The 12,637-nt window shown below is 42.1% G+C and overlaps 1 protein-coding gene across 2 annotated transcripts in view; it reads left to right on the top strand.

Moving 5' to 3' along the window:
* The window catches only part of SPMIP2 (sperm microtubule inner protein 2), a 36,862-nt gene that overhangs the window by 18,475 nt on the left and 5,750 nt on the right, over positions 1–12,637 (top strand). The gene's annotated exons all lie outside the window — the stretch shown is intronic.

Below are 12,637 nucleotides of genomic sequence, written 5' to 3'. Positions count from 1 at the left end.
AGATGACAAATCTTATCAAATCAAATCCCATTTAGGCCCCTCTACTCTGAAATGCTCCTGATGTTTCCTTCAACTAACCAGACTCCAGAGTTCTCCAAGCAGGAGGAGGGAGTTGCCTCTTCACTGAATTACCATATAATTTTGTGGCTTTTCTAGTGTCTTAACAAAGAAAGCTTAGGCAACAGGTAAGTTGCAGTTTGTATTTAAAGTGTTGGGTTGTACAGGCTTTAGCAGAGATACTACAAGCATGCTCAAGCTAAAGTTCTGAGATTTTTTCATGAAGATATCAGTTAGACTTGCTTTCATTTAGAAGACTTATAAAGTCAGTTCAGTGAATGAACACTGGAGGTTCAAATAATGTTACCACCTTCTTGGGAATTTGCCTATTCTAGAGCCCCTCAGAGAGCAGTGTGTTGATCTACCACATTTGTGTAGGGACCTGCATATAGGTCAAGAGGCGTGAGGGTAGGCCCAATAGGTGCAGTGGTTAGTAATGCCTCTTTCACACTTGCTCTTCCTGCAGGAAAGGAGATACTGTACTGGGGAAAATGCTAGTTTTCACTGCCATTATCCAAGACTGAAGCAAACCCAGACACCTTTGGGAAAGCTCTCCTCTGGTTAGAAAAGGGGCCCTAATTCAAGGGAGATCCCTTTTAAAATAAAACAAAACAATAGCAAGAACTGAATGATTTGAGAAAGTATTGACAACCGTTTAACTACCTGAGACAAAACAGAGAACAATGTAAAAATGTCTGAATTAAACAAGGCAAAATAAAAGGAATGGAAATGGGATGCAGAAGATCAGATAGCAAAACAAAAATAGCAAAAAAAAAAAAAAAAAATAGAACTGATGAAGATGGATCCCAAAAAATGAGCACAGAGCTTTAAAGACCAGAAGAAAACCAAAGTCTTCAATGCAAGTTACTGGAAAGAATATTATCCTATCCTTAGCTACTCACACTGTCCAAGGGAAAGGGGATCTGGTTCTCGTATTCCATTGGTAATACACAGACATGGTGTATAAGACAACAAACCAGAGGAAACATCCAGGAATATTCTTGTGTGCAAACTAAAAATCTAGATTTCCTGACCTCATAGGATCATCTTATTGATGCATGAGTTCAGATCACCTGGGCATGAAATCCCTCCTTTATTAAACCAGGTGAGTTTGTTTGTCCAGTTGGTGGGTGCTGTCACAGAAGGAGAATTGGCTAGAGCCCTTTGTCTCTGGGGTCTGCCAGATGTAGAGACTGTGAATCTGTATTCTCACAATTGGTACTTTGTTTTTTTTTTAATTCATTGCCATTACCAAAGGCTTTTGCCTAAAGAATTTTTAGAAATAAAGGATTTTTGCTACAGTCCTAAACTGTGCAATCATTCTGTGACCACAAAATTGGGACATGCAGACTGCTGGAGTCATACCTATTGAGTCACGGTTATACACCTTAAGCCCCTACATAAATCTGTCAGACTGACTGGTGTATGAAGAGACTTTGGGATTGGCCAGATCAGCCAGGAGGTGGCAGGATAAACCCAATCCTTCCCCCCATGCCTTTATTCAAATACCTGCATAGGCTTAAGTTCTAGTCAAGGGCTGCTTTTCTTGGGATGGTATTTGTGTTTGCAGCTCTCTGGCGCTGGGTTGGTGGGAGATTATCACATGGGTCAGTTAAATGGTAATAATTATGTTTAAGGAGTTCTGGAAGATCAGGTGGAAAAGTATCAGCTTGTAGATGTGTGAATGTTCAGAATGAGAGCTCTACTCTCTCTCTTTTTTTTTAAAATAGTTCATGTGCTTTAAACAGCTACACTTGCTGATTTTCCTCATTACCACCAGTAGTACAGGTAAGTCAGCTCATGATAATTAACTGATACTTTCTACCACCTCATTTAACTGTCCCAGTGATAATTTGGCCCTGAAATGACTCTTACTTTGCCACATCCGTGTGAACCAAATTATCAGTTTGAAGTAACTGCAACCACTCATTTGCCTTGATCAACTGAGAAGATGCAAGCAAGCACACTTTGAGTAACAAACAGTAGCTTGAATATGAATTGTCAGTTCAGCAACATTCAGTGAGTAAGACTACATGCCAGTCTGTCCCAAGCTGGGCCTCAGTGGGAGCAGACATTCAGCTGGGAGAATTACATGGCCCCCCAGCTGTGTGCCGATTTGGAGCTTTGCTTGATGTTTATCACCACAGGAGTTCCCACTGATAAGGAAGTGAGTCCTTGCTTTGTTTGGTTTGTCACTCCAGCAGTGGAAAGCATTGCAGCAAATTTTAATCAGTGCTCTAGCTGTGCATGCATTCCTCAGATCCTCTCCACACATGTTTTTTCTTTAGATCAGATAATGCAGCCTAGTTTAGAACCCACTTTTCTGGAATGCATAGAGGTAGCCCATGGGAGAGAGGAGAGGAATAAGGCTCTGTTTAGTCTGTGTCAGTTTTGCTGTGTACTGACAGCTTCATCCATGTCCGAACTTTTCTTCTCAATCTGTACATTACTCAGCTTTGGGATTAAAATCCCATTTTCTGCCATCAAAACCACAATGTGTACATATATCATATGTAATCACCCAAACTTTTGAAACTAAAGATCATCAAGAAGTGATGGGAAACTAAAGGCATATGATTTTAACAGGAACCAAGTTCCAAACAACACAGTCCTGGAACGAGCTGGAATCCCCAGCGTGTATACACTGCTGAAACAGAGACGCCTGCATTGGCTTGGTCGTGTTGTGAGAATGGGCAATGGTTGGATCCCAAAGGATCTCCTCTATGGAGAACTTGTGCAGGGAGAGTGCCCGATGGGTAGACCACAGCTGCGCTACAAGGATATCTGCAAGAGGGATCTGAAAGCCTTAGGAATGAACCTCAACAGATGAGAAACCTTGGCCTCTGAGCGTTCTGCTTGGAGGCAAGCTGTGCAGCATGGCCTTTCCCAGTTTGAAGAGACACTTTGCCAACAGACTGAGGCAAAGAGGCAAAGAAGGAAGGCCCATAGCCAGGGAGACAGACCAGGGACAGACTGCACTTGCTCCCAGTGTGGAAGGGATTGTCACTCCCAAATCGGCCTTGTCAGCCACACTAGACGCTGTGCCAGAACCACCATTCAGAGCACGATACCATAGTCTTTCGAGACTGAAGGTTGCCAAAAAAGCATTTTAGCTGAAGAATGCACAAGGGATCCTTGTAGTGTGGGTGGTAGTACTGACACACTTTTGCCCTCTTGAAATTAGCGCACACCAGAAAGGAATGTCATACGTGCCACAAGTTAAACTAGTGCAGATGTTATTGGTAATATTTTAAAGATGCTGTTTTATTATTTCAGATCAAAGATAAAATTTGGTCCTTTTCAGGATTTCTCACAAGGCATAATATTTTCCTAGTTGGATTAGGTTAACGACAAAGCTAAAGTCAATCTAAAATATTTTAAATCTGGAAACTATACCTGTTAGAGCCATGCCCATTTGGTGACTACGTGGAAATCTTCAGATTCGCAGCATATCCTCGCCCACACCCATTGCATTTGTTCATAGTTCTGTTTTCAAGAAACTGAATAACTTTTGAAACCAAATTCTAGCAGTAAATACTATAATGCAGCATGTAGTAGTGTCACTAGGGCTTGTGTCACCTGGTGCAGGAGGCCAGCATGTCACCCCTATGATGGACCTCCTCCCATCCAGTGGGAGGGGCAATGCCCCAGGGGTGTGGGAATACCATTACCCTGCCCAACTCGTTTTTTGGCTCTAACTTTTGAGAGAATTGAGATGCCTCAATGCAGTTTGTTTCACTGCATTCTGCATAAAATTACACATCAATTGATATAACATGATGGTATTATTCAAAAATACCAAGATTTAAAAAAATTTCGGTGAGTAGTGGTGACACACACCCTCATGTGCATCACCTGCACCCCCCACACTCCCGAGCAACACCACTGGCCACATACATGAGACATTTGCTGTGGATACTTTGCCTAATTGGTAGAGGAGGGCCCACCGGCTTCTGTCAGTAGAACATACCGCTATTAAGAAACTGTCCTGTAAGAGAGTAAACAAACCAGAAGGGAGCTAAAAATAAATGCTAAAATTCAGTTATTGAGCAATTGTTGTGAGATGGTTCTGTGATGTATAAACTTTAATATTCAGCATTTCACTTCTACATGACAGACAGATTTACTTGGTTTTTTTAAGTATAAGAAATAGACGTTGTGCAAAAAATTAATCCACAAACAAAACAAATACAATAGATGTATGTGTCTTGGTCTATATGCTGCAAGTGTACCGATTAAATAGGATGTTGTCAGTGACACAGCATCCATTCTCTCTATACTTTTTATTTATTTAACTCTCATCGCTCTGTTTCTATTATCCATCTCTCTCTCTCTCTCTCTCTCTGCTTTATTTCTGGCATGTCACTAATCTTGCTGACCAGTTGGTTCTGAAGAGAACCTTCAGGTGAAACATATAAGAGTGGACATACCATCCACATCTTTCTCTGTTCCTTACCCAATACCTTACCATCTTAACTCCAAGGTAAATTGAGTCAGAAGAGCACTTTGAAGATAAGAATGCAAGCCCACATCATCCCTATGAAATAATTTGCATATATAGTTCTCAAAAGTGCATCTGTTTCAACACAGCAGAAGGTAATCATGAGCAATGTGTGCAATTACGCAAACCTACAAAGAGATTTAAAAGTGCTGTAAGCAACACATATATTGAAATAGAAATATATTTGTTTAGTTCCTTTAACATCTGCAAGTCTTGAGATTTTAAATCATGTTCTCACACATTTGAGGCTAATTCAGTGGATAAACAGGTTTTTTTAAAAAATGTGTTTTAAATGTTGTTTTGCTTCTTGCATACAGGGATGACCAGATGGATGAGTATTTTTTTTTTCTTGGCAGGACAATGCTGCTAACAAGCGTAGCACGTGATGTGTTACTTGAGCTTCAGTTGATCAGATTTTCATCCACCTAAAATTATTATTGTACATTTGCAATGGGAATGTGTCACTGCATGTCATGTACTGTACAACTGAAAAAAAGCAAGGACATTAGCAGCACGTTCTGTTTTCCTTCTGCATAGTACTGAATAAATAGATGCAGGGTCTGCCTTCCCTCCCCCACTCAGGCATCTAAATATACACAAATGAACTTTCTTCCACCCCAAAGCTCAAGAACCACAGCAAAATGAATGACTATACTGATTGTGCATGGATGTGGAAATGTATTGTTACATGTGCTCTCAACTTCCCTGAGTAATGATGATTTCCAGGAGGGAAGCATAGATGGGATTCAGATTTATTTTGGAGGAGATCTTTGCAGGCTTATAGTGCCTTTGTAATATTTAGTTTATGTATAAATAGGCCAACTGGATATGAGATGTATATAAATGGCAGAGCAGATGGAGTTTTATTCCAAACTGTTGTGTAGCAATATTGTACCCTCATCTTTCAGAGATTGCCTTGAGTCTTGTCTGGCCCCCTGCTGCACTCCATGGCAGTGGGCTGATGTGGATGATACTAGCAAGGCCCACAGGGAAGAGCATTTGCATGTGTGCGCACACCAGGGACGTGCGGTGGTTGGGGAGGCAGGTGAGACAGAGCCTCCACACCAGAGTCCTTTCAAAAGCATCACCGCCAAAAAGCATCACTGCCTCCCTGCCCACATGTCTCTGGCGCACACACCTCTGCCAACAGTGCCATTCTGCTGGCACATAATCAAGAGCTGGTAGGCGAAATGTCTGAACTGCCCCTCATTGCACAATTAAAATACTACTCTACAGAAGTACTGAAAAATGCTGTGCGATAATAAGGGCATTTCACTTCCCCACACGATTATGCAGCAATCGGATGAGATGCCAGGGGACCCCAAACACACATGTCCTCACACGTTTGGGCAGACCAGTTGGGCAATATCATCCATACCAGCTCATACTGTAAACACTCTGCAGGTCAATTTACACAACAAACTTGCCATGCAAGTAGTCCCAGCATTCGTTGGACACACACTCATTTGGACTGTTTGAGCTGGGTGATTAAGAATATGGGCAGCAACAATTGCTATGGCCTGTAGTGGCTTCTGTATGGAGTATCTTACTTAGTGCTTCCATGACTCTTTGTATATGCAAACAAAAGTCTAAAAGCCAAGATCTAGTAATACTTTTATTAGGACCATCCAAAACTGACACAAAATCTGATGTTGCAAGTATTTGTTTTGCAAAGCATTTAATGTCATCTTGGTTATTACTAATTTTGGGCTTACAGATTTTGTCTATAAACATGGCTGCCTTTGTTGTTTCCATATACAGATATTAACTTAAAGGCAGGTTCAAAATATCACATGATTAGGAAAAGGGGTGTTCAGCCGAGAGAGGGCCAGGAGTACTCCAATGGATGAAAAACGCATTGTATGAATCAGCCTTATCTACTTCTAACTGCCTAATCATTCAGTCCTCATTCACTCCTGCTGTTCTTGCCCAGAATTCCAAAGATCAGCCCTGATTCAAGATGCTTCAATGGAAAGCAGCAGAGCTCAAATTAAGCAACTGTGATTTAGACAGAAAAGGCAGGCATTTGCAGCTCTGAAGATTTGCTATTCAATTTCCTTGCTTTTAAGAAAATGGATGCTAAGAGGATCTAGTACTACTTTATTTGCAGATATCTATACTGAAACTCCAACAGTCACTTCTATTATGGTAGACAAGAGAGCAAAGTGGAGTGGAGACATGGCAAGAGGAGTGGGGTGACTACATGCTCCCCTCAACTTTTTTTAGTCCATTCCAGCCACTTTCTTCTCCTCTTCTCTCCTTTCTTTGTGCTGGGTTCTAGACATGTCTTCAAATGGGTAAGCACATTTCTGGATTCCTGTAAGAGGAAAAGTGGCTGGAGAAAAGGAGGTGCAGTTAAATAACTAGAGAAGAGGGAAAAATTATCTGTCCCCTCTTAGCAAGTTTCTGCTCTAAATCTGCCTGGATATCATGTCCCCATTTGCCACTTCCTGGTGGTAAATCATTCTTTTCTGAAACTGCTCTGTTCCAACAGGTTTTTGCTACATGTGTTTGCATGTAGTGATTCTACCCTAGCAAGTGGCGTGGTGGTATATTTTTAAGTGCAAGGACTTGTCATGGCACCACCATCCCTTGCCTACATACCCAATTAAGGAAAAAAAACCTAATTTTCTTCATTAGAGTGTTTTCTTTTCCTGACACTTATTCCTACATTGAAAATTATACTTAAAGATCTAGCTCATTTCATTTGAAACTCTTGGAATGGATTTCAATAGTTTCAAAACAAAAATGTATGAACCTCTGCCCTTAGGCATATTTCTCAGTTTCCTCCTACTGATCCTGGTGCTTCATCAAATCTAAGACCCTTTTGAAAAATGTTTCAAAGGCATCACTGGAGTACTCCTGCCACGTTTGTGAGTGCAACATACAGCAACATTTCTCACACGGAAACTTCTCCTGAAAGATTTTTTACAGCAACTTTGGACATCAGCAGATAGTTTAAAAGCCACTTTTCCAACTCTCAACCAAAACACTTAGCGGCATCTACAAACAAGTGCTGCACATCACAAACAATTGCAAGCAATGGCATGGAGGTGCTGGGTGCCCATTTAGGCTCGCTCACAAAGCAAGAGCTTTTAGAAACATTACAGTTAACTGCATGGAGTGCCCATGTAGATCTTTTCAACAACTTCAGTTGGGAGCTGCAATTTAGAAACTGGACTTTATATGGGGCAACCCTTTCCCCCTCTAAGGCAACTTAAGATCTGTATGCCATGAGGGAAGAAGAGGCACGCAGGTCAGGGGATCTCATATCATCAGCCCCTGAAGAGATTACCACTGGCCTGAGATATGCAATTTTATGGTTAATCAGAAGTATTTAAATTGCAAAGTGTCTTGAATGCCAAAGCAGGAAGGCTTTATATAAATGTAGTAAATTTCCTAATGGTTCTAGGAGGGGCAAAGAGATGATGGGCAAAGAGATGTTATGATGGCAGAGAATGATGTCATCTTTGAGAAATTGTCTCTGATAGGATGGTCCAAGTTGATTCACTGCCCATAAAAGTGGCTACCACCCCCACAAAGAATTCTGCCACCATTCCCTAATAGTGTGTGCCCTCCCTCACCAGTCAGCACTCACACACCCCATCATCATCCTCTGCAGCAATGCCAGGCTGTTTCTCCTCATTAGGCCACTTTACAGGAAGCCATGGGGGGAGAGAGGTGGCTGCCCATTTCCTCAATGTTCAGGGAAAGAACGGTTGCAGAAGAGATAATTCCACCCTCCAAGAGGATGGGCGCCACCGGGAAGATGGTGGGCTGAGGAAAGTGGATGGGTGAACACAATGAGCAGATTTGCTAATTTGCCACCCCTCCCCCAATCTGCTGCTTGAAATGAGGTGTTCACAACTGGCTTCATGGCTGGGTTGCCCTGGTCACCAACTACAGCAATGACAGCTTTAAGAATTCAGTTAAATAGTTGTTTTTTCCAAAGAATATTTTACTAATAAATAGCTCTCTTCTGAGCTATCTGAAGCCATACCCTATGTTACTCTCTTACACCTGGCAGCATATATGTGCATGTAAGTACATCACATATATGCACCCAAAGCATCAAATGAATTCTTATGGCCCTACTGCAGCCTACTACCCAGGCAGGAGATTTTTTTAAAAGCCAAAAGTTCCCATAGGACATTCCTCCATGAAGAGGTAAGGATTACCACGAATATGATCGACACAGTAAGTTAATAGAAGCCTATCCACATAGTTTTCACCATAATGACTATTTACTTCTTTTTTGCAATACGGAGATATCCTAATTTCACCAGTGGCAGGGATGCTGGTATGCAGCCACACTTCATGCATTAGTCATGTAAAACAAAGCATTTATTTTCAGTTTTCCTAGTGGAACAATTCCTGTAAATACTAGGTGGTTTATTAATACTCTTAGCTTAACACTGGTGGTAATTAAAATGCCTTCCAAGCCAGACCTAGAAGAAATGTAAACTTTTTCGTCTGAGTCATCCTGTGTAACAACAGAAGCAGATACTGAAATATGGATCTCTGATGACTGTGACTCTCTGGACATACTGCAGCAATAAAAAAAATTAATAGACTTGGCCAAACCAATATTCCCCTGAACAAGAAGTGATTTTTAGTGAGGAGTCCTTGGCACGGAGGTTTCTTTTGGAAGCTGCTTGTGAAGAGGAAAATAGGATTTGCTTAGGTTGCATTACCTCAGAGTAATTTGAAGCCCAGCTGGAATCCATAAGTAGCAATCAGTATTGTGCCTGTGACATCACTGTGCAACTGAGAAATTTTCCCCATTCGAGGGCAGCATAAAATGTCATTTGTCAGTTATTCACGGGCACACACATACACACAGAGTTGGAAATCTTTGCATTTGTCAACCATTTCAGCCCAAGTGTGAGGACAGGCTTTTCAAATGCATGGAATATATTATTCTCCCCCCCCCCCCGGGCCATAAGCACCATTAAACATCTGATTAACGCAAGTATTAGCATTAGACAGCATCATGCTGGGGAATAATGTGCTCTCCCTTCTTCCCCCCTCTCCCAGAAGAGCTAAGTAGATTTGCTGCAAGAGATAAACATATTTTCATCACATTTATAAATGGTATATTTTAAACATGTAAAAGAAGCTTGGAAAGCTACAGTCTATTCTTAACCCTCTCTAATCCTTTAGACATATTTAACGAAAATGAGAGCTAATTCTTAAAGGAGTGGTTAAATGCCTTCCCAGAAGAAATGGGTGGCCTCATGCTCTCTTTACTGTACCTCCTCATATCACATTGATTTCATTCAGTAGAGTATATAGTCTTGGATATTCAAAGCTAATAAACTGTTTAACATAACATACTCTAGCCCAGCAAATACTTGGAAGTTCACACTAACCTCCCCCTGCCAGTTGACAGCTCATCTTATCCTATTATGTAATCCAGGAATAGTAGATTTCAAGCTTGTAAACCTACTTTGCTTTTTTGCCTTTTTAAAAAAAAAAAATAGAAGTACCCTGAGTACCACCATCTGGAGCTAGATGCAAATAGAGTCCAGGGATGGACAGATCCTTGGCATTCAGTCACAGGGTGCCTCTGGACACATACTTAGTCTAGGACTTGGTTTTCAGGACAAGCCTAGAAAGCACCCAAAATCCACTCCTGCTTTTTCCAAATCTTTCTTTGTCTCAGCAGGTTGATTGGTTTTTTTCTAACCCCCCCCTTCTCCTTCATTGCTGCTATCATTAAATGAACAGGAGGCTGAAACCTCTTGCTGATCTAGTGTAAATCACCCTACCAGTACATCCTGCTCTACCTTCTGTTCACCCAATGTAATCCATAATTCACCACTTTAACTGGTAAGAGGCACTTTTTCAAGTGGGTGCTCCTCTTTTATTCAGCAGGGGGAGAGTAACTGGCCCACCTCCCCCCAGCAGTGTCTTTTCTAGTGGCTGCCTGCTGGTGTTCTTTTGCATCTTTTTAGATTGTGAGCCCTTTTGCGACAGGGAGCCATTTAGTTATTTGATTTTTTTTTCCTGTAAACTGCTTTGGGAACTTTTTGTTGAAAAGCAGAATATAAACACTGTTATTATTATGTTATTTTATTTTACTAGCGGTGCACATATTATATATTTGGTTCATTTGCAATGATCAATGGAATGGAACGGCTTTTGATCAAAGGATAGCTGACAGGATCTTCTCATAAGAACTTACTGGCTTTTGCTTGTTGAATAAGTGGTCTTAGGAAGGTGAGACTAGGGCTGCGATCCTTTACATGTGAAAGAAGCATACACTACACATTTACCTGAGAGAATAACACTGGTTAGGATTGGACTGTGTCCGGGCCCCTCCCAGATGCCCTGACCCCCGACTTACCCTGGAGCAGGGTGGGGAGGCTTCCCTGGCCTTGAAGGGAGCAAAGAAGGTTGGCTCACCCCAACCAGCCAGAGGGGGCTGGCAGGGCAAACAAGCCAGGAACAGGAAAGGCCTTTTCTGCCCCACCCGGAGGAAGGGGAGGGGCCAAAGGGGGCAGGCTTGCTCCATAAAACAGGAAGGCCAGGGATGAGAGGCAGTCAGCCTGAAGCAGGGAGCTGTGAGGTAAACAGCTCCTAGGCCAGGTCTGGCAGCTGTGCTAGGGAGGAGGACAAGGGTGCTGGAACCCCCTCCCACCAATCTGAGGCCTCCCTGAGGGTGGAACAAGCCTGCTCCAGGCTCCTCCAGGGCAGGGACCCTACAGACTGTTAATGTGGCAAAATTTCACATTCTCAAGGGAGGTGGGGGGGGGGTACTCTGCACTTACTTCAAGAAGGCAGGGCTGCAGCAGGTGCAGGGAGCCCTGCACAGCGCTCCCTGAGGCTTGGAAATCCTTTTTGCAGGAGGTGCTTTGCGCCCGCTTTTAGTGAACGTTCCAAGCCTCTGGGAGCGCTGTACAGGGCTCCCTGCACCTCCTGCAGCCCTGCCTACATAACATGAGTGCAAAGCACACACACACCCCCAGCGATGCGATCCTGAGAATTGCGTCAGTGCCTAGCCCTTCCCCCACAAGAACTTACTGACAGAGTAAAGCTCCCTCAAAGTTTGAGAACCTCTGCTGTAGTATATGTAGCCTAATAATGAAAAAATATTTTTCAGGTATGAAGGGCCAGCAACAGATAGAACGTGTTAGACTTGGTCAACTTCTGAGGTTTTGGGGACCATTATATTGCCTTGAGATTAGTTGAAGGTGCAGTGCAGTATCTGACCCTCTCATGGATGACCAAGTCCTATATCAAAAGTTGGCATTACTGAACAGTCCTTCACGATTATGAAACATAGGGTATGAGGATAGGTAAGGAAAGCTGGGGAATGAATGCAGTCTATATTATCTCCTTTATCAGTGAAACATGTGACCATATCAAAATTAAAATTTGGTGGGCACATCACAATATATGCCCACTGATCATCCCTGTAACATGTGTACAGTTCTCTGAAAGTTAGCAATCCTGTAACAAGAAATTTAATGAACAAAAACATTGCTCCATGGTTCCAACATTGTGCCACATCTTAACAGCAACCTGTAGCACAATACAACATCAACAGTGTTGTGACAGCCATGGAGGACAGTGAGCACTGAATGTACTTCATGAAACAATGGAAGATTTATATTTATTAGCTAGCAGGTCTATAAAGCCAGAACAATTACCCTTCAAAGAGCAGAGTTAGTGCTTTTGCTTTCTGCAACAAGGTTTTGAGAATGTGTCCAGAGGGTGCTCTCCAACAGCTTGATACTTCCCATCACTTTAGTTGAAGACTGGGCTAGAACAGCATTATTCTTATTAAATGCTTAAAACTTTACACAAGAATTTTCTCAGGGAATATGAATACACACTACCATGACTGCTAAGAAGCATATTGTTTGAGAATGAATGCATCGGTGTTTAGGTTGAAGCCAGTACAGTTGTCTACAAATTACAAAAACATTCTTACCAACTTCCATTCTTTTGACTCAAGCGTGATAACACTTCATTTACTAGTTATCCACTCCTGGTGAAATATGAATGATTTTTTCTCTCCTGTGTCAACTGCTAGGACAGAGCAAGGCCATTGATGGCATCTAAAAACAAAAA

This window comes from Tiliqua scincoides, chromosome 6 (assembly GCF_035046505.1).
Source record: "Tiliqua scincoides isolate rTilSci1 chromosome 6, rTilSci1.hap2, whole genome shotgun sequence".
NCBI classification, from domain to species: domain Eukaryota; kingdom Metazoa; phylum Chordata; class Lepidosauria; order Squamata; family Scincidae; genus Tiliqua; species Tiliqua scincoides.
This window is presented reverse-complemented; position numbering and strand designations above follow the sequence as displayed.